Here is a 27207-nt window from a genome sequence, read left to right as displayed (position 1 = left end):
TGAAAAAGCCTGAGGTTTGCTGATACATATTCTACCAGTTTTGATTTTCACGCTGAACTACAACAATCTACACAAAGCACTAAGTTTTAAACTCTTGTTTGCTGCCATTAAGACCAGGTCTCCGTTTTCTCAGTACCTAAGAAAACCAGCAAGTTTAAATTGTAATTCCATCATTATACTACAACTGAGCTCCGAACTCAATGCAGCAATCCAGACAGCCAAACCATTGCCTTAACATGGTCTCCTGGTGCTACACATTCCAGGGCATCTACTTGAATTTTATCTCCTGCCAGACACTACATAGCAACTAGATTAATATGGAGTCTGTATCCGAAGTCACATCCAAGCAACAGTATCACCTGAGTTCATGGTGATTTTGCCCATGCCAGGCTAAGGAAAATTAACTCTGCTTTATTACTAAACAATCTAGGCAATACCAAAGAAAGCGCTTCTTCAGCATTTAAATGTGTCTACTTCTAAGCCCCACAGTCAATGAGGCATAAATAACTGCGACAGCAATTCTTAGTTACAACTAACAATACAACTTTACTCCAACTTTTAACCTGGAAATGAAAAAAGGAACAAAATAACAGGTTAGAATTTCCCGTATTTTGATTGGACTTTGGAGATTGGACTTGGTACCTTTGGGCACGTTACCTGATCTCTCTAGGCTTCCCATCCTGTCAGTGAAATGGATATAACTTCTACTTGTGGATTAAAGAGCTGTAAAATTCTTAGGGAACAGAGGTGTTGCTGGTAAAATAGGGAGAAAAAGCTAAAGCAGAATTTTGATTGATTAGATTTTGTTCTCAAGTAAGTGTATCATTCTGAAAATCCCGAACAACTCTATTAGCATTGTAAAATCATGCCAAAGAAACCCTTTTAACCAAGTCAGAGGACAGTGATTCAGTACATATCATACAACACCAACAACACATACTCTCCCTTAAGCCTGGCCTCCTTCAAAAAAATCTGTTGGAAAACAATTGACAAAATAACTCTCAAAATTCAAGGGGAGAGCACAGCTGGGAAGCAGTAGCCCGATGTGATCAGCTAAATCTCATTTTCCAGAGAACTACACAGCTCATTCTCTCAAACCCCTCACTACTCAACATACAGAAGCAAAGAGGCTATTTTTTCCTGCCCTTGAAGGACAGCTTTTTACATAAACAAACTGCATAGAGGCACGGGAAGCAGTGCTGTTATCAGTTACATCTGTGAAATTCCCGTAGCTGAGAAGTACTTGTTCAGTACGGTTACAAGGACAGAATTCCAACTCCCTCACTCTGGCTGTAATTCAGGAAGCATTTCTAATCCGGACTGGCAAAACCAAACAACTCACCAAGAGTACCATGATGTGTTTTATTAATCTATTTTCTACCGACATTTTTTAATAACATGAATTTTAATATACCCTTGTTATATTTTAAAACTGTTCTTGCTATGCTCATACACAGTGTCTGGCTGTAACTGGAGGCACGTAACTGCACATAACTGAAGAAGTGTGCTAGCGATGCAACACTGACAGCACCTTCTTTAATCACAGAATCTTAGAATGGTTTGGGTTGGAAGGGACCTTAAATATCATCTAGTTCCAGCCCCCCTGCCATGGGCAAGGACACCTTCCACTAGACCCACTTTGCTCAAAGCCCCATCCAGCCTGGCCTTGAACAAGCCTGTCAAGGTCCCTCTGGACAGCATCCCTTCCCTCCAGCGTGTCAACCCCATGCACAGCTTGGTGTGGTTGGGGACTTGCTGAGGGTGCACTCCATCCTACCGCCCATGTTACTGACAAAGATGTTAAACAGCACCAGTGCCAGCACTGACTCCTGAGGAACACCACTCATGTAACCGGGGGAACAAAAGTACTCTGAGGTTTTCAACCAAGCAACTCAAAAATTGGTATTTTTATCTAGAAATATTGGCCTGTTTTGTTTCTCTCAAGGAAACATCCCATTCAACTGTTCTCTTCTTATACTATCTGTGTATTTAGGGAAATCTGACCTCTTGGCCTTGTTCTGTGTTTCACAACATCCTTTTAACCACAAAATCATAACGTTGACTTTCAAATACCCGTAAGATTACGTATGGTCTTTCAAGCCTACCTGCCAGTCTTCCCCCCTGCAACCCTCTCCCAATACAGAGACAGATTCCTATAGGAAGACCCTACACAGATATAATGTATAAATAATTATGAATTTTAATTAAAGCTTCACAACTACAACTGGAAACACTGCATCTCATATTAGAAGAAAATAATGATCTCTGCAGATGAACAATCATTATTTTTCTTGTTCAGCCATGGAGTTGCAGCTTTGTATTTTCCAGCTGTTAACCTTTCATCAGTCTTACCATAAAAACACAGAATACTTATGGAATATTTTTTTCTTTTTAAAAAAGTAGAAAATGTAATGAGAGTCTGACTTTGTGCCTTTGATAATTAAGCTTCTAGTATCACGTAATATTTTCTAGCAGGAGCATCTGCTTTCCGCATTACAGCCCTACAGCTAAGAAAGCATTGGACTTATTATTAATAAAATACAATAAAGAAACAAACATCTGGGAGGGAAAGATGCACAGAAGGGGAGAAACTGTCTTCCTCTCGAAACATTCGACAGACAGCAAAGCTCATCCAAATAAAATGCACTTTTTCTGTTGAGGAAGCAGCTGGAATCAATGATGCTGATGATTTTTACTTGACTATATCCTGCTGCAAGACACAAACCCATTTAGAGGAAAGAGGGGAAAGCAGGAAAAACCCCACCTGTCTTAATCTATACCACATAGTTAAAAGCTCCTGACAGAGCAACCCATTCTCATGCCCAAGGAACAGGCAGATGGGTGTACATAAGTTCTTTCTGCTAACAGCACTGGCAGAAAAGGGCTTCATATCAACACTTCAAATACTGAAAAGAGAAAACAGGACAAAAATAAAACAAGAAACACTAAGATCCCAGAAGAGTTAAATAGCTAGAATTTTGGATCAACAATTTGAGCATCTTATGTAACACAGTTCATCATATGGTACCCAGTCACTCATGCATCAAGAGCAGAAACTGGGTTAACTACAAAATTTCTCAGAAACAAACTGAAACCTTGATTTTAAAACACTTCTAAATGTGCCAAATACTTTGGTACACTGCTCAAAGTTAATTACCATCAAACTAAGTATCTGTGCTTCACATTCTTTTTAAATGCAAAATCTGTGAGGCTACATGCTGATGCTGTGAATGGCACACACTTTCTTTAAGGGTATGCAGTACTTCTTCACACACTGACCTAAGGGAACAGGAAGGAGTCAGAAAATCTTTTGGAGGGAGGACGGTCAGCCCCAGAACCCACAGGTAAACTGGAGTCTCCCACTGGGCAATGGTGGACAGGCTTGACTGTATTATCCCCCCTCAGCTCAAAGGGATATATACCCCATGCCCGGGGACCATTGCCGTGTCCTCCTACCTTCCAGAGCAGCAGAAAAAGAGTAAGGGCTATTGTCAGTGAGAGACAGTGTCCAGAGGAACTGCATACAGGTCTGTCTTCCAACAGCAAATGGAAAAATTACTTGTCCTGTTTGGAGTCCAATTTTTTGGAAGGAGTAAGTTGCTATCCAGTATATACATAAGCTAGTAAAACTAATCCTGATTTCACAGAATCTTAGAATGGTTTAGGTTGGAAGGGACCTTAAAGATCATCTAGTTCCAGCCCCCTGCCATGGACAGGGACACCTCCCACTACACCGGATTGCTCAAAGCCCCATCCTGCCTGGCCTTGAACACTTCCAGGGATGGGGCATCCACGGCTTCTCTGGGAAACCTGGCCCAGTGCCTCACCACCCTGACAGCAAAGAATGTCTTCCTAATATCTGATCTAAATCTAAATTTACCTAGGCGTTTTTCTGACTTTTCTCACCTCTTCTAGCTTAACGCTCGTTGTCTTGTTTTTTTTTTTTTAAATAACATGCAAGAAAAAATATCACCAAAGTAAAGTATAAAATCTATTCCCTAGTACGATGACAGAACCAAAACCAAACCAACCAACCCTGACATGTTAAATTCAGTACACATTACAGATTTGTAACAGGCCATTTTCAAGCATGTGTGTCTTCACAACTTTAAAGCTCAATTACCAACAAAATGTCAAAGATTTTGCTTCTGTTACATCATATCATACACTGAGATACAACCCGCTTTCTATCTGTTGAGACTTCATGGCAAGCCTGAAGCTCTACATCTATTTTAGAGTTAAAAAAAGTCTCTGGGACTTTTTAATAAAAACATACAGAACAGACAGGGAAAAAAACAGTCAAATATGCATCTGCAGACAGAACTATGTGGATTTTTAACAAATAACCAAACCACACTTACCTTGTGGCCAGAAGCAAACATCAAAAATGCCAGCTCAGGGGGCTATTTTCTTTTAGTAACAGTATCACTTTGGGAAACTATGAAAATAGCACAAACTTAAAAGCAGCATTGGCAAGAACTGAATGCAGTTCAACTCCAGTTTCCAACTAAATGCCTTTTTTTGCACACATACGCTTTGCCTTCCATTACTCTGCTGCATAACATAAACCACCAAACTGCACTTACAACAAATCTGAACTGACAACACCAAATTTTAATTGAAACACATAAGAACAGTTGAGCAATGCACGAGCATTTTATAGGGAAGTTAGGAGTGCTCACAGCTGGAATAAACCTCCACCCCTAAAAGGGAGAGAGGGATCTAGTTTCCTCATTTTATTCCAATCCTTCCTCCAAAAAGCAGACGAATCTGCCAAATTAAAAAAGCAAATAACACCACAAATATTTTCCTAGTCTGTAAAATCTTTCAGTTCAAAGCCCACAAACAGTCTGACAAGTGGTGACTTCAGGAAAAAGAAAGTTATTTTCTACCTCTTAATGAATGAAATTACATTCCTTCTCCCAATTCAGAGGAGCTTTCTTGCAGACTCTTTATATGACAGCAACATGCAATGACCTCCCATCATTGTAAAAGCTATACAACGTGTCTCTGAAAATTGTCTATTTGTGTACACACTTGTGTGTAAATGTCTTTGTATAAAGCTCTGTATGCAAACCATGCCTGCAATACATAGTCTTCTAGAGCACTTCATGGCATCATTGTAGACACATTTTTCTGCTTAAAGAGAAAACTAATTTACACTTAAAAAAAACCAACAAACACCTCACAACAGTATGACGCAGTCCTCCTCCAGATAGTTTTGCTGAGATTTGTAAGTCAACTTTATCATGAAAGTGAACTGAAGAGGGGCAAAGGAGACCTACAAAAATATCAGGAAGTAAACACAGAGCATTCAAATTGAAATCTGTTAGCAGTACCTCAAATCTAACTTCTAAAATTAAGACTTTTCTCTGTTATTCCATTTAGCTGGATGAAAAATCCCCTACTTCATTATCACACATCTGCCCTTTAGGAAAGCATGTATGTGGGAGTTAAGGCTGGGTGACTGGGTGGGGACAGCACAGGCACAGCACAGTAAAAAACATTTGCTTATACCTGGTTTTGGGAAGGCAAAAAGGTCAACTGAGATGGAAGAGCATCACTCTGTCTCTATTCCCGACTGGTTCATGAATTCTTCGATGAGCTCATGAGCAAAACACCACCCCTTACGACAGTATTTCAGTCCATGAAGAGCTACGTTAAGATTATGGATGCCACTAAAAAGTCATGGCCCTCAACTGTTATTCAAATGTACCATGCAAATGTAAATAAATGTATTTATTTCTGCAACCAGCTGAATTACAGCAGCAGTAAACTTCCACGTTTGTTTCCTCACTGAAGTTTTTAATTTCAAAGCTTACAATCTATAAAGTACACCATAATACAACTGCAAAACCCAGCACCCCTATAATGTCAGTGAAACTGTAAAATGTAACTGCTGTACCTATTCCCCTTGGGAATGCTGAAGATGTCGGGCAAATGCCCTCTGCTCACATCATTAAAACAAACAAAGCCACTGCCATGAAATCATTCACTGTGCAGAAACTTTATAAGCTCTTCTATTATCTTTTATAGCTTAATTTGAGAATTGAGAATCTCTAGAGTGCTTTGCAGCACATTAATAAGAGACACTTTGCTTTATAAAGTTTATCATTATTACTGTACTGCCTGTGTCAGCTCATTGCAGTCAAGTTTGTTTTTCTAAAAAAAAATTCTCCTTATACCAAGACTTGATTTTTTTCACTGAACGACAAAGGTGGTGGTGGTTCTCAGCGTCTCTTTTGTAGGACTGCTGTTATTTCATTTTCCATAGTGCTTTAAGAGCTATTTTATTAATGAAACTGCTGAAATATTCTTCTCTGAAGCCGTGAGGCATCATAGGCTTGACTGCACTCCTATTTCCCTCACTTAAATCCGGGGCCTCTGAAGTCTTTGAAGAGTCCTACTGGAAATTAAGAAAACACTACCGGCCGTGACAGCCAGCAAACAAGGGAGTTTGTCATCCCCTGGATGAGCTTTTAAACAGACTCCTGTGTTTCATACTGTACTCTGGATACCTAAAGACTTTATAGCTTACATCAATTTTCATCCTGTAACTAAAGCTAAACATGATCTGGATTCAGTTATTTGAGGGGTCTGAAGACAGACGTGTAGAAATACACACAGGCAGCGGAGGCCACGCTGATACCAGCAGCTTTCACCCGCACTGTAACATCCCTTAGGGTGCGATCCTTTCCCCTTTCTCTAACAATCTCGGTGCCAGCAAATGTGCTAACATAGTCATACCAGTATAAAGGTCCCTAACAGGGGTGGCTTATTTCAGTCCCTGAGGCACTACTCTGCTTGAGTCAGCTTGCACATCAACTTCCCCAAGCTTGCTGTACCGGCGAGCCCTCCTGGGCACCAACGTCCAGGAGGGAAATGCGGTGGGACCTGGTCCCTCACCAAACACCACCCAGCTCAAACCAGGAAGGAGCCATGGGGGTACCACCAGTGGAGACCTGATGTTTCTGGAGCCCACCACAAAGACATCCACCCAGATGTGGAGCACAACCTGTAACACAGTGCAAGGCACCCGGCCAAACCCTCACATTTCAGAAACAACACTGCAATGCTTTTACCTGCATTTTCCTGAAATATGAGGTGCACTTCTGGTGTATTCATGCAGGATGCCCGACTGTCAGATCTGGGCCTAAATTTGTAAACAAACTATTTCAAGCAAATCAAAAACTCAAAGTGTTTTTGAAATCATGCTTCATTTTGTTAACAAACACTGACTGGCAGAACTCTTCCATGTGTTTTTTCTTCTTAAAGTACACAAATTTTGCTGCACCCCAACTCATTAACCATGTTGAGTTTTTCCCAAAAAGGGGTACAAGAAGGGAATGGAAGCACATGCAGGTTTGCTGGACCATTAAAAGCAAATGATGAATTTTTTTTTTCTTTAAATGGTGAAAAGCACTATTTAAACTTACCTTTATTCATAGAACTTACTTGAGTAGAATTTATTTACTCAAGTAGTTCTAAAAACAACTACCTAAGCAAATAAATGATTGCTTACACACGGTTATGTGGAATTAATATTCTCCATTTAGTTTCCAGAATATTTACTAATTTTTAAGTGTAAAAAAACCCTATACAATATAACTAGAAAATCTCACCAAGGTAAATTTAGAGATTTTTTTCCCTCTATTTCTACTTGCATAGTCAAAAGAATGCAGTCAGTTCATTCAAAAAATTAAGAAATCCCTTTCATTTTCCTAAAATGCAACTAAAAATAATACACACACAATCAAGAAATATAAACAATGTGGCCTTTCTAGTTTGAGTCTGATATGGCTTGCAAAATTTCTCCATGAGCTCCGATTCCCTCAAATACTGGAGTCAATAAGCCTCACGCTGATAAAAGCGTGATGAAGCATCCATTTCTCTGATCAAATTCTTGAAGACGCAGTACAGAGAACATAGTTAAGATTTTTAAATCAAGCTCCTAAAAAACAACCATGCTGTCCCCAGTCTATTTGGGAATATGCATTACACTAATCAAACTGACAGGTTTTGCAGCAGAATTCAAGACAACCCGTCCTGCTGTTCCTGGAATCCAGTAGCCCAGAAGCTCAAACCTCCTCATATTCACTTTGTCTTCCCATTACTATCCAGCATAGCATTTATTTTACAGAATTTATGGTTTTCTCACAGTCCAGGATAAAAATGCCTTCAGAAATGAAATATGCATGTCTAATACTGTTCTTCTTCCTTGTCCTCAGCATATGGCCTCAATCCTGGTTAACAGTTCTGTTCAGACCCTGCTCTGAGAGGAGAACCATGTACCTCCTCAGGGGCTTTTATCGGAGTTCTTCATTGCATCAGTTTGATGTGGGTACACTAGGTGAGACAAGCAACGTTTTACTAGTATTTATTGGTAGCACTGGGAAGTTAAGAAGCAAAAAACCACATTTCTGCCAAATTTCTAAATAAGAGAGGAGCATAAGCTTCTCAAGAAAAGTATGCCAAAGTATTTCTTTTTCACAAATGCAAAATATGCTTTTTATTAATCCCGTTATTTGAAACAGTGGAGCCATTTTGACTAAAACATAACATACCGGAATTCAGGCAACCAGCATGGAAAACTTCAGTCCAAAAGTTAAAGATACATGAAGTGATAAGCAGCTGAGAACAATCATACAATAGCAAATGTTTAATAAAAAGCAGTAGCTAGATTATACACATTTGCTACAGTTTGTTCATGTGCATAGTTCACACACATTCACTTCTCACTTTTGGAAGCATGAAGATTAGCAGAGCTTCCATGGAAAACTTCTACAAGAAATATTTCCGCTAATAGCTAAAACTTTCATTAATAACACAGAAAAATGAACGCCATGAATCTGACTGTAGAACTGTAAGCTACATAGCGACCAAGACATTAATCTTATATGAATACACAAAACCCATCCAAGCACGCAGAGAGAATCCACGAGCTGTTTACAATTAAATCCGATGCATTTCATTGTATATATAAAACATATATGTGAAAGGTTTGAAATCTCCGAGTTTAAAAGTCTGTTCCTGTCCAGTTGGACATCCAAAAAGATCACCAAATCTCACAGGAGGCTGTTTCCCCAAAGATATTTCCCAGAAGAAACAATATACAAGGAACAACACTAACATACTGTAACAGTAACATAATGTATGTGGAGACTAAACAAAAGAATTCTAAAAACTAATTTAATGTGGCAAGAGGGTAGTGCTTTGCTCCTGACAACTACCATCACAGATGAAGCTTTTAAACAACTTTAGGAGTAATCTTAGAGCGCTCCCAGTAGCCATCACCAAGACCACCATGGTTACCAGCTATTTTGCATGTACTCTATCTTCCACTCCCACAGTACAGGAGTGAGAAAGAATGTATGCTTGACAGTTTCTGCCTGATTGTAGGGTGAAGGCAGACGTATACGTTTTCATGATCCTGTGGTGTCTGAATGACAACAAAACTACTGTAGTTTCCACTAACCAGGGACAACAGATTTAAAAATTACATGTGAATTTATTTTAATAAGAAAATGTGGGGAAACAGGGTCCTCTGCAGCTTGTCAAAAGAAAGGGCAAATCCTTTTCTGTTTTCTCAAGCCACCTTCTCACAAAGTTAGCCAGAGTTCTGCTATTGCAGACAGAGCTTCACCTGAAGAATAGGTATGCCTGCCTCACCGACCAAAACCAGTCACCCACAGCAACTCTCTGCCTTGTATTGCACTGCCCACTCCAGTTGGACCAGCAGAATGGAGTATGAGCAGTACCTGAGCTAGGAGCAAATGTATTTCTTAAACCTCTATCATCTGGCAGAAACGGGAGCTAGGAGGATGCTGAAATGCTAGCTGCCTTTGCCCCTAACACAAGGCCAAAAATAACTTCTAGCACATAGGACAAAAAATTAAAAATCTCACTACCTTACTATGTGTATTTTTAAAAAAATAATTGATCAGGCTTTCAGAGTTCACAACTAAGCAGTTTTTAGTGAATCTGAGGAATAAAACCCAAAGAATCTCAAAAAAATAATTTTATCAACAGGAAAGTCATAACCAAATGTACAATAGCAGAGTCTATTAAACCCAGTTGCTAACTACCTAATGCTACCACCTCAATTTGACTTGTGATTACACCCTTGTTGCTTTAAACCAGAGGTCTGACTAACAGCTTTCAGGTTAGTGTTTAAGCTCACAACATTAAGTCAAATGCAGTTAATGGAGCAAGTTCCTTCACGTTAAGGAGAACTAAAATATTTTTCTTACAGGAGGTATAGCCTCCGGCTATCTCCAAATTATAGTAAAACTACAAATAACAACTTAAAATAAAACTTACTAGTGTGTATGTTATTAAAGATCCAGTAGAGACCATCTGAAATTGCCTAGAGGAAAAAATGCTTAACTAAAAATACTTGCTGAGGTGAAACGAGCAATCTTTGCTCCGAATGTAAACCCACCTCCTGACAGCTCTCTAGGAGGAGTACGAGTTAAGAAATGCAATTCAGCTTTGAGGGGTATGATCTCTCAGGGTTTGTGGAAAGCCATTTAGATAAATTCTGAAAGAAATCAGTAGCAGAAATGAAGGTAAGGCAAGGAAGGAGAGAAAGAGCCAAGCCAAAATGATTTGTAACAGAAAACCGCTATAATACTACTGAGGAAAATGCCTTTTGTCAAAAAACTACAGGGCAATCCCCAGTAAGACCTACTTCCTCAAGCAGCGGTGAGCAGTGGAAATGACTGTAACGAGGATTACTTGCTAACCTCGTTAGCTGATCAAGCTGCCTCATTTTCCTGTCTGCTGAGACAGAGCCTGCTCTCTCTGCATAGCAGGGAGAAATGACGTTTAGCTATTGAAAAAAAAAACCAAACAAAAAACCAAAAAAACAACCCAAAACTCCTATATACCAACCCAAACCTCCTACTGAGATACGACAGAAGCAACCCAGGACCTTCAGTCCCTCTTGTCCCTCCTTAAGGGCTGAGAAATGGTTTTTAGCCTTTCACTGAGAAAGCAGGGGGGAAATACAGCAGGCTGTTCTCGCCCTGCCCTCGCAGCAGCAGACCCCTCACTCAGCAGAGGGCCCCCTCCCACCCCGGCGCCGTGCCCGCCGAGCGCGGACGGGTGCGCTCCCCCCGCTGCTCCACGCGCTCGCGCGGGGCTCTCCGCAGGTTCGGTCCGCGCACCCGCGGGGCCACCTCTGGGACAGCAGCCCCTCTCCCCTTCCCCAAGCACGGGTTAAGACCACACTAGTCATTCAATCCCAGCCGGGCACAGCACCACCCGTCACTCTGTCCTTAAGAGCACAACGGATCATACGCTTCCCGGGCTGGAAGCGCGTCTCCCTCAGGTAGGGGCGACCACCGAGGTGGGCCGGGCGGGCTGCTCCTCCCTGCCTCTGTCGGGCAAACCGACCCAGGGGCTGGTGGTCTGCCCCAGGGAGCGTTTCAGGCGAGAGCTCAGGAGCAAGCTGTAAAGGATTTCTGTCAGTGCCGCAGCCTTCCTGGCGGGTTGGGTTACATTTCTCGATACCTCCGTTTATACTTGGTATGAGAGCTCATAGCTCTCCCCTCACCAGGACAAGAAAACAACGGAGACAGCATCTCCACCTGGGTTTTAAAAGTCTTTTCATACACCACCAGCCAGACAGCACAAATTAAAAACAAAAACATGTGTTGCCAAGTCACTTTGAAACTAAATACAAGAAAAGGGGTTTGTTTTTCAAAATCTGGTTACTTGAATGGGGATAACATCACCAGCTCATCTATTTAGGATTAACACTTTTAATACTTTGTGTCAAAGACAGATTATATCCTGTCAAAGGAAACCTAAACGGACACAAAAAGGTTCACAGAAGCGAGGGGTGTTTATTAGTGCGTTACCAACTGTTTTTAGGAACACAGCGAGCAACTAATTTCATAAACAAACTCACTCTGATTTAACTTAGTAATATAGTCTGAAAAGAGATGTGACTGAAGAAAAAAAAATATGGATTTTTATTTTAATAAGGACATGAAGTTTATGAAAGACACACATACTTTTTCAAATGTGAATTAGGGGTTTGGTTTCTTTTTTAACCTTGCACTGGATTTCAAGTGGATTTCTTGTGTTTCAGCAAAATCCTGCTCCCAGCTCATTCAGTGGGAATTTTGCTAATAACTTCACTCTGACCAGAATTTTACCTGGGGGAGCCACATTCATTTCACCATTTTCTAAGTAAACCCAAGAGCACTATGCCTTATACAGTGAGGACAAAGCTTGAAGAAATCAGTAACATTACACTTCACACATTTCCCAAGCATGCATGCTTAAATACATTAATACTTAGGGTAGCCACTGTGTATATTCACTTCAGTTTTCAGCCAAGGGTCAGAAAGAACTCCTTAACTTTATTTTCTCATAATCAAATGCAAACCTTTCTAAAACGTTTGGCAAATTTCATCTGACCATAAAAAGGTTTGAATAATTACATTACTTCAAACTCCTATCACAAATTACTAGTTCACATTCACTATGGAAACAGACTTTCAGTTCACTTGAGAAATAACTAAGTCATAAGGATTTAACTCCCCACGCTATTCATTAAAAATAATTATTCAATGCATAAAGGCTTGGTGCTGAGTGAGTGCACGGTCAGGCTGGAGTATTCCCTTTAGCTGTAGAACAGACATCTCAGATGCACCAAAGATGTGTTTCTTCAGGCAGTCCCCTTTATTGCTCATTTGGAAAGACTATCTCTAGAATAAGATGAGACTTCAGGCACCCATTTAGTTCCCCACTCCTATATTGTTTTTTCTTGATAGGAGCACTGATTGTGGGTAGACAATAATGATTTTGTAATGTGAACATCTGTGCAATACAAAACAGACTGAGATCAAATTAATGGCATGTATCTCACCATTAAGCAGGTACCAAATAGTAAAGATTTGTTTTTAACTGCCAATAAACCTGACTAAACTCTTACCAAAGATTTAGCCATGGAAACACCAAAAGCATTTAAAAATCCATGAGTGAGACGGTCTTCAGTACCCTTTTGAAATAAAAATATTTTTTAAAATTAAATCATCAAACTGCTCTTAGGCAAAGCTCCAACTGATGTCTGAACATACAGAACTCCAAATCTTTTAAGTTATTGGTCTCACTGCAACAATAACTCAGCCATATTGCCGACGAGTAGCAATTAATTAAATTTAATAAGGAACACTACGAGTTGTTCCTGTTTTTAAAATCCTAGCCAGGACCCTAAACAATGCTGCTTTTCTTATTCCAATTTTCAAACGTTTAAAAACCCAATTGAACAAAATTATCTTCAATGTTGGAGAAAATCCCAATGCATAAGAATTCACTTAAGTGCTCTATTAAACAAACCAACAAAATCTACGTGGCAGAGGAAACATCAGTTTTAACAAGCTACTGAATTCCTCCTTCCCAACAACAGAAATATCATTTATCTTTAATAACATGCATAGAAGTTTTTCCCCATCACTTAACTCTGAATCAGACATTCACCGAGGAATAAAAAGCAAACATTAGAAAAAATGAACTTGGTGTGCTGAAAATTCTCTGTTCACTTCTGTGTGTGCAGGATATTTTTCCCTTTCTCCTTCCAGTGAAGAGGAGGGTGATCTTAAGCTTGAAATTGTATTACCCTCTTTAGTATTTGAGTATGAGACTACATCATATGACAGAAAGCCGAGAAAAGAATTCAAGCATTATACAAGCCCATAGTACCCAGCTAATTTCCTGGCAACTACAGCACAAGTGATAAATGGGAAACCAGCAACATTTTCCCAACTGTCTTTTACAAAAACTTACTACCTGAAAAGACAGTACAAAAAAGAGTGCAGACTACTCTTGAAAAAAAGGGATCAAAGACAGCCTTTAAAGGAGTAACATCAGAAAGTACTGGCTTCTGAGTAAGAAAGTTAACAAGTAATGATCATGTAAAATCATAAAAGACTACTACCAAGGCAGGCACCAAGCTATCCCACGTACCTTTGGATGAAAGGTTAATGCAATCAACAAGAAAAATCCATCAGACTGGAAAACCATTTCATTCTTCCGGTATATTACACGTTTACATTGTGATTACTCTAATCTGATGTTTTAAAAACTCTCATCCGCTTCCTCATTTGTACTTATGGTCAATGCCAGCAACATTATGCTAAAAAAGAGAAGTTTAATTTGCTTTGCAGAATTCGTACAGAAAGCACTGTAGCCACATAAATTCCACCAATGTACTCCAGACAGGGAAAAATCCACAATAAATAGGAAAAAAATGGCAAATTGTAACCACCTTAAGAGCTGGATTCACATGTACTGACAAATACTACATTGCCTGAGTAATGTTCAGTTTTGCTACAGATTAGGTCCAAATTCTAAGATTTTCAAGCCAAATTCCACAAGGAAATTCTACATCAGATTCAAAATCCTCTTTTTCAAATTCCAGGTGCAGCCTCAGCACTTTTTACTTGTTCTTTGGAGAAAAAAAATAATGCTACAAAGCCAGTTAAGACCTATATTCACAAAACCTGCTTAGGAAGGCAGTCATTCCTGTCTGAGACTATGGGGACAGATGCTTGGAGTGTAGCACAGGAACTCCCCAACACAAAAGGTCAATGAGCCCCATGTTCCCACCAGAAACCAAGGACCAGGAGAGCTTTATAGCAGCGAGCACCTCAGGAAGGATGCCCTTGCTGTCAAACACCCTTGCAGACAACCAGAATGACTCCTCCTCCCAGCACTTTCAGGGGCTATGGGTTCCTTAAGACTCTCTGCTCCCTTGCCATACCACCAAACAACAATACTTACGTTACAGGAATTACTTGTTAAAGAGAGTGCCTTGTACACACAGTCTGTTTCAATCAGGAAGGCTGAGAAGCAGAAGAAAAAGGCAGCCAAGTATTTTTCAGCCGTTTTCCCCCTTGCTGGAAGCTCACAAGCTCCTCTCAGTGCAGACCAGACCCTCTCCTGCCTATTCAGTTTGGGGATCAGCATGCCAGCAGCACCCAGTAAATAAAAAGTCTGACTCCAAACTGCACATGTTATTTGTAGCTCAATAAAATACAACGTTGGGTCTTTGACACATGTTTATATAACACCCAATATAAAAGGGTTGTTACCTTCTCATGAATAAATATGCAGCACAGGCTGGAGTCTGGAAGCATTTTCTAACTACGGAGATGAAATCTGTGAAGTTCAAACTCCAATTCAAATTTTTCTTAAGGTTTTTAGACCTAAGGTTCAAGTTTGCAACCATACTCGGTTAAAACTAAGTAGACTTGCCAAAAGAAACAAAGAAAGTCTATTTTATGATGTAGTGATCTTAACTGATTTGGTTTGTTTATTTATGCTTACACAGAATTTGGTAAACTGCAACAAGTGCCTCAGCTAATGCAAGACAGATTCATTCACCTGGAAACAACCAATATTTTAACATATATTAATAAAAATGCTCTAACAGTAAACAGTAGGCTTTCCTACTGGTTGCAGTAGTTATCGTAGAGCTTTATAAGGCTTGATCTTATAATGCAGATCCTTCTCATCACACACTACAGTGCTTACACTTCGAAAATTAATGTTATAGCATTTTAATCTTTATTATTCTCTACAGTTTGGAGTGACCTGTCTCTTTGACTTTATGAATAACCCAAACACTCTGTACGCTTAATTTGCTATCACCATAGCAATTTTTTTCAAAGGATGAGTCAAATTCTTAGTCCAAAATGAAATGCATTTTTTCAGTTAAGTCTTCTTGTGGCATTAAAGCACTGGGCAGAGTTTTCATTCAAAAACCCCTTTCTTCTTCATGCAAATTTAATTACAGCAATCATAATAAACCTTTCTGTAACATGAAACACTAGGTCTTATATAAGATGTGTTTACAACATTTACTACCTTGTTAATTCTTTTGTTCATGGAGCAGGCATTTGCTATGACACAGAGTCTGTCATTCTCATCAACTCAGTGATTCATCTGCCCTTCCTACACTTACCTTCCAATCTGTCTCCTAATTTTTTGTTTAACTTACCACTCACTGTTTAGGTACTGCTCTCCCCCTTTAGATTGCGAACCAAGCTTTTTCCTTTCCACTATATAAGGTCTAATATTTGAAAAGCTGTTGAGCACTACCATTCATGGTACTGTGACTCATTTCTGTAATGATTACCATTTCCTACGAAAGAAAACTAGTGTTACTGGTCATATAATTACAAAGAGTTAAACTCACCCAGGTGTTAGAATGTATGATGCAGGAGAACAGACACAAAGCAGCACTGGCTAGCACTTATGGGAAGCCGAAGCAGTCTTTGGCACCCATGCCATCCTCCGCTGCCTGGCTTACAACCACCAGGAAAAAAAAAAAAAAAAAGAAGAAGAACTGGAACAAATAATTTTTCAAATGGATAAAGGGACATCCTTGAAGATCCAGGACAGTCCATGAACCCCCCACACCCTCCAGACCTGAGACATTTGTGCTAATGCAGGTTTTGGCAGGTCTAACAGGCATGTTAAATCCTGTTCAGCCTGGCTCCTGTCTTTTCAATTAGACAACATCTTGTCTCAGAAGTTGCTTGGGTCACTGTAGTCACTGGAATTCATCGCTACCAAAGTAAAGACACATGTAACTAAAACCTCGGTCTGAACTGAGGTGTATTCCCATGCAAGGAAAAGAACTCTAGAAAGGTTTAGTAAGTCAGGTCTGAACTCACCTTGACCATCTTAGATAAGCACAAATAAACTGATGTAATTCACCTCCCTTATACAGGCTAGGAGTTTTGTTCAGCTCCTAGAGGTCTTTACAATAAACATTCTTTCTTTTCCAGAAATTTGGATTTTTCATAGCTGCTATACTTACATAAGATAGAAACAGAGGGCTGTAGCACTGATTTAATTTTCTTTCTTCCCCCCTCACAGACAGTCTGATGAACTTCAACATTCACGAACTATTGGAATAATGAGATTTCCAATCTCATGTTCATTTTCATATGCTAACATGAAAATCATACCACACCACTGCTCTCACTCTGTCATGGTGTATGGTCCCATCTTTTAGTTTTAAACTCAAAGACATCTGAAAGGCAACACCCATAATTCTAAGTTTTCAAACCCCAGAACAATTTAAAAACATTTCCCGCATGGCTGGCTGGCACTCCTTTGATTCACGTGGCAAACAGATGATGGCACAAGAGGTCAACTGCACGATGTGGTTATTTTTGGGTGTGGGGGGTGTGGGGAGTGTTGGGAAGGGGTTTTTTAATAATCCTGGCATCACAGAAAATCACAGCTTTCATATTTGCACCCAAAACCCAGTGGACAAGGGTATACTACCTTTGGCTTCTTCTTCAATTTGAAATGCAGGCTACATACTTCTAGTTAACTGAAGACACTGCCTCACAGTATCTCATTAAAAGCAATACTTATTTGATCTTATAAGTTTTTATTGAGACAGTTTATCTACAGAAGCATTTATGTCTTATCAAACAGTATTTTTTAGAAGTTCAGAATCAGTTCAATGGGATTCTGTCTTGCACTGCATTCACTTGATTTATGTCTGACCAAAAAACTACTGTCACAAAACAGAGCAGTTACATGCAGAGCATCTACTCTGTCAAACCTGAACAATCCAGGCTCTCTATCTCAGAAACTCAAGCACCTTTACACAGCTCAGTTTTACACATCCTTCAGATGCACTAAACCCCTATCTAACAGCCGCTAAATGCCCAGGGCTAAGATCAGTCAGAGAGAACTACAGATGAACTGAAGTCTCAAAAGATTTGATTTAGAAAACATGACTGTGGTTTGCATCATTTTTTACTAGCCACCACAAAGTCAGAAAAGACTTTCTCCTTTCCATACAGATAAGCGCTACCAGATTTTCAACTGGATTATGGATTACAAAGCCATGAATCCTGACAAGATCACTTCTGAAGTTAAATTTCAACAATACACTTAGGATACTAAACATAACTGTTTGAATCTTTGATACTTTCAATAAACATTTTGCAAAGAAAACTGTAAGCACTGAATCCCTTGAACATGTTACTACTTTTTTCTTTCTAATATTAAAGCTACTGTAAGAGTAGAGGACAAGGAAGAAGGCCAAAAATACATTTCTGTTTCATATATTACAGCTAAAACAGACCTTAGGAGGATACAGTACTGCCCATCTGCCTCTCTGATGCTCCAACAGAGTAGAAAAATGGCTGGAGAGCTCAGGAGAGAAGTCAAGATTATCCGAACGCCTGAGGCTGTAAAATGCTCTGCAGTAGAAGTAATACCATCAAAAGCCACAACTAACATTACCTTGCTAGTCACAGGAGATTTCTTGCTATTCTTCTGTCTCCTGAAATGACAACTAAAAGCCACAAACTTTTTGGCAAAGAACACAAAAGATGGGTAACTGTAACAACAGGCAAAGAGCTTCAGAAGGCAGATGAACATAAGGAACAGATGTGGAGCAGGTGTCTGCTCTCTGCTTATAAAATGATGGTTTTTCAGGGTCACCACTGAAATAACAGAAACTTGAAGCAGAATGTAAATCCTGAGAAGGTTCCCCTGTTGGGCTTCCACACATCACATGTAAGATTTCAAGCATTCACTGTTACTAGGTGAAGCCCAAGGGTCAATGATTTCCTTACTAATTTAGGGAGTGACCAAAAACAGAAGACAGCTTGTGGCATACTTGTCAGAGCAGACCTATGGAGATCATAAACCCCAAGAAGGCTTGCTGCTGCTCCTCTCACTGAGGAGTGCCTGAGATTACAGTTCCCTACAACTAGAGTCAACCAGGAGCCACACTCCCATATCCTCCCTTCCAGCTGAGCCCACGAAAGACCAGCACCAAGCTCTGAACCACAGGCTGTCCAGCCTCAGATGTGCTCATTAAGAACTGCATCAATTGCAAACTAATGAGAACTGAGCCACCTGACACATCTTTATCACAAAAACTTGGTTCAACATCTTCATGTTCCATTAAGGATTTGTCTCGTATTTGAGTTTCTGTAAACCACATGAGATGCTTTAAGTATCATGAGAGGACAAGTGAAGAACCAGAATGGCCCTGGGTCCCATGTGACATCAACTCTGCAATGACATTCACTTCAGGTGAAGTCCATTTCATGAAAGCATGTTTTGAGGATCTATACAAAGGGCCAATTTAGACATGATATTACCAAAACTCTCTCTGGACTGCCCAAAGCAGCTGCTAGAGTTCTACCTAGTGAAGAAACAGAGACCATACGCTGGTAGACCGCACCTGTCACTATCAAGAAGTGATTCAGATCATGTTATTTCTTAACTAGCAGCAAAAAGCAGGACAATAAACACCACAGACAGCAATGGCTGCAGTACTGGTCCCATACCCCAGGGTCATACAATGCTGTAATGCGTTATTAGGTGCTGCCCAGTGTTGAAATGAAAATCCTGGGGCTTACAGTCACTGTACGCTGACCTACAGAAAAGATCACATGGCCCTCCTAGCAATTTTTTTTTTAGTTTTTACCTTTGGTTTCCAATAGGTCATCTCAAAGCACATGCACAAATACACTTATTCTTCAGCTTTCCTCAGCTGAAATGCAAGAGGAAAACCCCCAGTGCCCTGGCAGAAGAAGTTACCAAGCACAGAACCCTCATAAGCTTTCAGCAGCCTCTTTCACCTGCTGAAAAGATCATCTCCTCCTTGAACTGACACCAGGCTACCAGAGAACAAAAATCTTTGGCGTCTTCAACAGCTGCTTCTTGCTGTAAGTCAACAGGGGAGACTTACAAGCAAGGGAGAGAGTTTTCAAAAGAAATAGATACTTCATGACACTTTGCAGTCAGAGGTGGTAAGAATGACTAATGACTTACCAGCACTTGAAGAAAACCTATGTTTCATCTAGTTTTTCCTACAGCAATAGGCTGTGTTCTTACACACATGGCAGAGGTACACGGTGAGATCCCGGGCTCTGATGACTAAGAACAACAATACCCCAATCAAGTAGCAGAGAAGTATTTTTTGAAGCTGAAAGCTTATGCAGAAAAGTTTCAGCAGCTCAGCAGCTTCCTGTTGGCTGGCTGGCTTCGCTGAGCACTGCAAGATGAATCACCATGCTCTGCAGAGAGATCTTTCTCCCTTACCAGACAAAATTAAGACTTTTCTCCTATCTAAGTCTGGTTTAGAGGAACGTGCTCTGTGCCAACATACAACTGGCTGCCTATGACTTTGCAACAATACTTGTGAAAAGGGAAAATCACTAATATTCATGTAAAAGTGGCACAGAAATGCATGCACACGATACCCACTAGCAGGTATGCATATGTCTTAGCTGTGAAAGGTCTTCTTAAAGGCAGAATTAAATCATTCATCTTTGTAAATATTTCTCCATAGAAGACTTGTGGATACCTAGGGGTGATATGATTAAAGGGTTACACGAGAAGTTGTTTATTAGCAGAAAAACATCACAGCCAGCATCTAATTGGCCAAATGGTTGAATAATACTGACCTCAAACACTCATGCTATCACACAGAGCAATACCTAACATATTTTTCCATCCAGCATTTCCTTCAGTTATTTTTCTCCCTGCTAAGACATCAGCTCTATATTCCTGCAGCAAACAGCAAGAGCAAACAACTGGCTTCTTCATTAAAACACAACACTGCCAGGTAACTAAAAGCACCCACATTTCACATTTTCAGACTACAATAACTCAACTGTACTTGACTGTACCTGCTGTCGGAATTCAAGCTTAAAATACAACACACAGTCACATACCCATTATAAACCGTGCTTTTTTTCTTTTAATTCCCTATTTATTTGTTAGTAACATCCCCACTTCCCCAGGTCAGGTCTGCTTATCATTACTATGACACAAAAAAAGCTGCCAGTAAACAAGTATAAAGATTTTGAAACCAAGGCACACTACAGGGAAGTGCAAGCTTCCTGCAGCTGCTTAAACAAGGTTTTGTTTCATACTGTGGCCTTAACAGGACACTGTCATCCCAACTCAGCTAAACCCAGTAATTTGAAGTTAATTCTGTTTTCTTTCTTTTTTTTTTTTTTTTTTCAATACACCACCCCCAGTCCAAGTAATTTTCAGTTGTAACTTCTCAGGAGCAAAGAATTTAGTCCCCTGTGAATGGAAAAGCAGCTAGTAATTGAAAACAAATTAACCTATTTCCAACTGTGCCGAAGTCATATTATTCCATTTTCAATGAAAATCTTTACAATAAGCACACAAATCCTGGTAAACATTTACAGCAGGGATGGGAGAACATAAGTGAGTAAAGGGAGAGGTTTTACATCTCTTGGTTGCTGTGCTTAGGCAGACTGACACCATTAATTTCCAGGGCAAGATGGGAGGGAGGTAGTACCAAACTTCTAGCAGAAATGTTGTATGCAGAGAAAGTGAGTTTCATACATCTGGAAGACTGACATTTGAAATATCAATAAGCTACCTTTCCCCTGAGAATAACGTAAGTATTGTTTGCTGGTACTGCAGCTTTGTTGAGCAATTATCTGATCAGGGATCAACAGAGAAAAAATATCAAAATTAAGCATGCTCATTGCTCTCCAGTACCTTGTAACGGAAACATTTACATTTGGCTTCATGCAAGTATCATATACTTCATGGGTGTATTGTGGAAGTATATTAGCTATCCTGTGAACTCAGCAATCCTGATCAAGTTATTCCTCACTTATGACTGAAAAACTTAATTGGTTACAGTAGAGATACATCAGTATAAACATACCATTGTGGCAACAGAATTATCCATATTTTGTAAGTACTCCATATTCGGAAAATAACTCTTTATTTTTCAAATACTAACTTGAATAAACAAGGCAAAAAAGAAAGGCAGCACACCTAGGAAATCAGAATATGAAAAACACTACTTAAGATGACTAGTCTGGAAGGCATTAAAAAGGGGGACATAAATGTTTAGTTCAGGTCTGGTTAAAAGATTTCCTGGCTTGTCATTAAAGAAGAGATTTTCTGAGAGGCCCAAGAAGACAGTCTTGAAAGCTGAGCATAAAACTGGGCATTCCATCAACTCTTTTCCTTGCCTGATTCTGGGTGGGTTCATTTCACCTCTGGCAGCCCATGTAAGTCAGTTTATCAAAAAAAGTAACTAAATTGGGGTACTCAATCTGAAACATTTAAAGCCTGACAGAGGTGCTGAATCCCATAGTTCAAACCTGAGTGAGCACGAGGTAAGAGCACAGTATTTCTCTTTAAGTCAAAGCGTCCCTCTGAAGCTTGGCACCCAGAGCTAATGCCCAAAATAGACTCTGTGAAAAATGTGAGCCTGAATTTCCCTTTCCCTCAGCCTGAGCTCCTCAAACTGTCATCTGATGCGAGGTAAAAAGGGAAATTATAAAGTGTATTATTAAATACTTTAGATATTGCCTGGAAAGAGGAAAGTTTAATTTTGTGAAAAGCTATAGCTCCTCTACCAGCATGGCTGCAGAGGCTGGACAGCTAAATGAAGCAAAAAGTAAACTGACAGCAGAAGCAGAAGCAGGGTATCATCCTCGCCATTTGCACTGGGTTCCATCTATTCTGCAACAGACAGACAGCTTTTCACCACTGTACGATACATGTGACAACCTGGATTTGCCAGCCTGCTGTATTATTGGGGTGTCAGGTAAGGACATAGACAGATGTGTCTAAACCAAGCCATTTTCCTTGTATTTACTTCCCTTTACATTTCTGCTCAAAACTAACTGAGACCAAATTAATGGCTCCTGATTTTAATAAGGATTCTGTATTTTCCCTTAGAGCGTGACTTCTCAATTCAGACAGTAATTTGACTAAATCAGTAGTCATTCAGAAATAGTACAAATAGCTCTGGGCACTAAAACACAGCTTACAAGTTACAAAAATATTCAGCATGGTGATGGAGAAAGGCAGAAAAACTTGAATTCTAATTGTTCAAAGAACAGAAAAAAGTAAAAAGAAGCAAAATACATTGGGTTTATATTTCATGATTTGATTAAAAAAAGAAAAGTCGGGTTGTTTTGGTGTTTTATGCTTAGCATTAGTAATACTAGACCCAGAACAGCAGGATTCAAGTTCTTATAGAATGACATTTGTGATAAAGCCATGAAATTATTTTCAACTGCAACACAGTAAAACAGGGACTAAGTGCATTTTTTGGCTCCATGTTGTTTCTTAGTAGAACAAAAGATGACTAAATCCCTGTACTAGATTTTGCTAGTTCAAAGAGTCACTGGAGTCAAATTGAAAGCAAGTACCCACAGCACGTGGCAGAGCTGTAACAGGCAGTGTGCCTCTCAAGTCCCTGCTGCTCTCAGCCTGGGCTGCTCACAGGAGGGCATTTCCAAAACACATACTGTTGCCAACCCCACTGCGTGCTAGTGAAGTGTTAAAATACATGTACTATATTTAAATACTTCCAATATTTAAATTTATTTAAGATTAGGAATAACTCCACATGAATAAGAAAACTGTATTGACATATTCATACATGCTTCAGATAATTAAACTTTACAGTTTTGAGACGCGTAGCTTATTAGACTCTTAAGAATGTAAAAACACCGCTGGCATTTTTCATATTGCAAGTGTCTAGTAGATAATGGCCATGCAGATTTTATACAGAATGGTACAAGTAAACTTGCCAAACTTTCATCATCGCTCCTTTGGAAACTCTGAGGGGGCCTATTAAACTGGCATTTTGTTTGAAATGTACACAGAATGTGCTTAGCATGCAGAACAAGTATGGCAGTAAACCTTTTCTTAACAGCTGTGTTATTTTAGCTAATGATAAACATGCATCTAAAGCCACATATCACTACAACTTAAATTGGTGAGAAAAGTTTAGTCACCCCATGGAAAAAGAGGCCATCACAACAAACAGCAAGTAATTTCTTTATTCTTAACTATGAAATTAATTGTGTCACCAAAACACACAGCCAAATACACAAACTGTTGTCCTAAACTAAGTAAAGTTCATAATCATCATCGCTTATATTCTGTCTCTGACCTTGCTGCATCTATTCTTTAGCAACGGATTCATATCCATGGGTACATGGGTGCAATTCTCACTGATCTCAGTGGAAGCTGTGATTACATAATTGACAAAAGTTTATTTTCCGGAAAGTTTTCTTACAGTCTCAGAGCTGAGGAGGCCAAAAAGGCTCTTTTTGTCATTGTTGTGGCTCATTCCATTCTGACTACATTCAAAATGAAAAAATATATGGACATGTGAAATGTAGATGTTAACAAGCAAGACAGCACATTGATTTGGTTAAGCCATTTAATTTTGACAAACTGCCAAAACAACAATAAAAGAATCGCAAACCTGAAATATTGGAGATTTCATCAGCAGCCTACAATGAACGGAGAGATAATGAGTCCCTGGCAACCTCTAGGAAGGGATCGATGCTCTCCATGGAACTGCAGTGACTGGGAATTCCAGACAGTGCCCTTTGATTTTCTCTGAAATCTTATCTTTACAAAGTAAACAAACACGAGATAATAACCTTTAAACTTTCCACAGCCATTCATAAGCACATTCATTACTACAGAACAGTGGCTGACATTCAATATTCGTCTCTGTTCAATACATGGTACTCTGTGCATCGCAAAACTCGACCTTTTAAAAGGCACAGATTGCAATCTCAAAAATCATGACACTTTAAAAAATAATAAAGTTAATTACGATGTCTCAGAGGCATTTTCCAGCTCCTCTCTGAATCAGCAGAGCTGTACACATCCCACGTTCCCAGTGAAAACTATATTTATCATATAATCAACTGAATCCACAATTTGAAGTCCTAAACCCCACTAAATATTGCAGAAAACACTGCAATAACTAATATCTGAGTTTCAAAATGGGAGAAATACCTTTGTTTTCAGCATTTTTTAAAAAACATGACTAAACTTAGATCAAATTTTAAAATGTTTTCTTTTTTATTTACTTGCAACCAATCTAATTTTAGCTCCTCTGCTCAAGAAATATCTGAAGCAAACTAAACTATGACAGAGCTTTTAAAGAGCATGTGCCTGGAACATTACTGGTCTCTACGTGCATGTTACCTATGTATTTTTAAACATCCTCAGAATTAAGTTAATAGCTATATAAAAGCAGATATTTTCAAACTAAGCTTTGACATATCCATCTTCACAGAATTAAAAAGGAATTTTAAAAGGAAAATCAAAAGGAAAATTAAAAAATATTTTAGTATTTGATAAATGGTATCTAATTCCTTGAAAACAACACCATTTACACTATGTTAGCCCAGTATCTCCTTCAATTATAACTGTATCGTTCTATTACATTGGTGAGAGAAAAAGAACAGAAGAGGTAGGTGCGCTACATTACCCCCATGTTATTTTTCTACAGCAGTTTGCAGAACACCATCAGTAAACACTGTACTTTATAAGCCGCATAAGAAAGGTCATTACTCCAGAGAGCTTACAACTACAGCAAACAAATCAAGTACAACAACCCTTCCATTCAAAGGAGATACGAGGACATTCCTTGTTAATATATTAGTGTATCATCATTAAAGAGATCTTTAAACCACTTATGATCCCCAAGTCAAGCAGCATCAGAAGTTGACAAGAAGGGGCATGTTTTTCTCCTTGCCCTTCCTCACTCATAAGGTGCATCTTGATACAATGGGCAGATGCACATCAATTCACTTCTCCATCACAGACACAGAAGGGAAGGTACGAAAACATGCTGTGGAAGACACAAGGGAACTGCACCTGCCAAAAAACCCCACTAAAATCCAGGAGCACCAGCAGCGCCCCAAGCTCTGCTACTCTCCCCCTCTTCACAGTACCTTGTCGTGACTCTTCACTCTTGCTAGCTACACTTTTGCTCTGACATATTGGAGTCATGCCCACCAAAAACAGTGCTCAAGGGAAGTGAAGAAAAACAGGAGTATTTCATGCATGAGAAACAGGACAGAAGCTCCTAAGAACACAGATTGAGATGTTTGTATTGTGGGCTAAATATTAAGGTTACCTTTCAAGTTTACTTGTTTTCAAACCGAGTTTCTTATATGACATCAGACCTCAATAACAGGCCAATACAATGTCTGACCAACTATGACACACACTCACTCTCTTTCAAAGGGTCTCCCTTTCTTTAATTTTTAGGTCAGCCATAAACTTCTTCATTGGGTCCTTCAGAAGCTACCATCATGTTCCTGTTACAAGAGCATTAACTGCCAGACAGTCAAGAACAAGCCATGATCAAAGCAGAGAGCCTTGTTTTCATTACAGGTTCTGCCACCACAGCAGCAGTGCCTGCAAGGTACAAGCACAATCATTTTGCTCTTAATAAGCTCCTTCACAAATGCAAAATTAGGGTTTTTTTCTTTGATTAAAAAAACCCAGTCCTTGATGCTCTCTGCTGACGTGTGCACTCCTTTCAACTCAAAGAATCCATGCCTTCGTAACCCAGGAAATTTCCTTTGTGGCCTTAGGCAGCACCATCACACTCCTCCTGCTACTTACGAGTTAAGACAATAAATCCATCACCTGATCCTTTCTAGATATTACCAGAATTTTTCCCACACCGAAGAAACCAAAGAAGCGGGGGAGAAAACTGTGATGGGACAAATACAACCTTCCACAGGCAGGACACATTTGAAGGAGAGGTCTAGGCATGAGTGGTAGCTCAGGGGTCAATGGTGAAGGGTGGTCAGGAAGGTTGAGGTTGCCTTGGCCTTGAGCGGAGCCCTCCGTGAAGCACAGGGATGGGGAAAAGCAGGTGCAGCAGCATCATGTATGAGACAAAATAATGTTGTCTAGAAATAAAATACTTTCTTAAAATTATGTTTCAATCCTATTTTTCCTTCCACTACCACCCCAATCTCATCCCTCCTCTCAATCCAAAAACCTACCAGAGAAGTTTACCCTTTAGCTAAGAGAGAAGAAAAAAAAGCAGTGCAAACCCCAGGAATGGTAAGGTAAAATGGCTGAATATCTTTAACCTCAGCCAATTCCCAGAAGTAACATTTAGGAAGAAATGATTACTCAAAAAGGTATTCTTTCTAGAAATTATTTCGTTGTCGGATTCACTGAACACTGAGGTTTCATTTACAACTGATGAACACAGATACCGCATTCTATACCCACTGCAGACCAGATTAGCTTTATATTATCAGTGATTATCAACAAGAAGGTGGCTATCAATTATGAGGTTTTCTTTAAAAGACTTATAGCTGATAATTAACAAGGTATCAGCACATTGTACACTGGCAATTGCTT

At 39.6% G+C, this 27207-nt stretch overlaps 1 protein-coding gene across 3 annotated transcripts in view; it reads right to left on the bottom strand.

Annotated features, from left to right (window-relative positions):
* The window catches only part of LDLRAD4 (low density lipoprotein receptor class A domain containing 4), a 294851-nt gene that overhangs the window by 198811 nt on the left and 68833 nt on the right, over positions 1–27207 (bottom strand). Inside the window, exon 1 of one of the 3 annotated variants that reach the window (XM_055800310.1) lies at positions 13978–14101. The exons of the other annotated variants lie outside the window; for them this stretch is intronic. The gene's annotated coding sequence lies outside the window, so the exon portion shown is untranslated. Of the gene's footprint in view, positions 1–13977; positions 14102–27207 lie in introns of those variants that run through there. 3 annotated transcript variants of the gene reach the window in all.

This window comes from Falco peregrinus, chromosome 3 (assembly GCF_023634155.1).
Source record: "Falco peregrinus isolate bFalPer1 chromosome 3, bFalPer1.pri, whole genome shotgun sequence".
Classification (NCBI taxonomy): Eukaryota; Metazoa; Chordata; class Aves; order Falconiformes; family Falconidae; genus Falco; species Falco peregrinus.
This window is presented reverse-complemented; position numbering and strand designations above follow the sequence as displayed.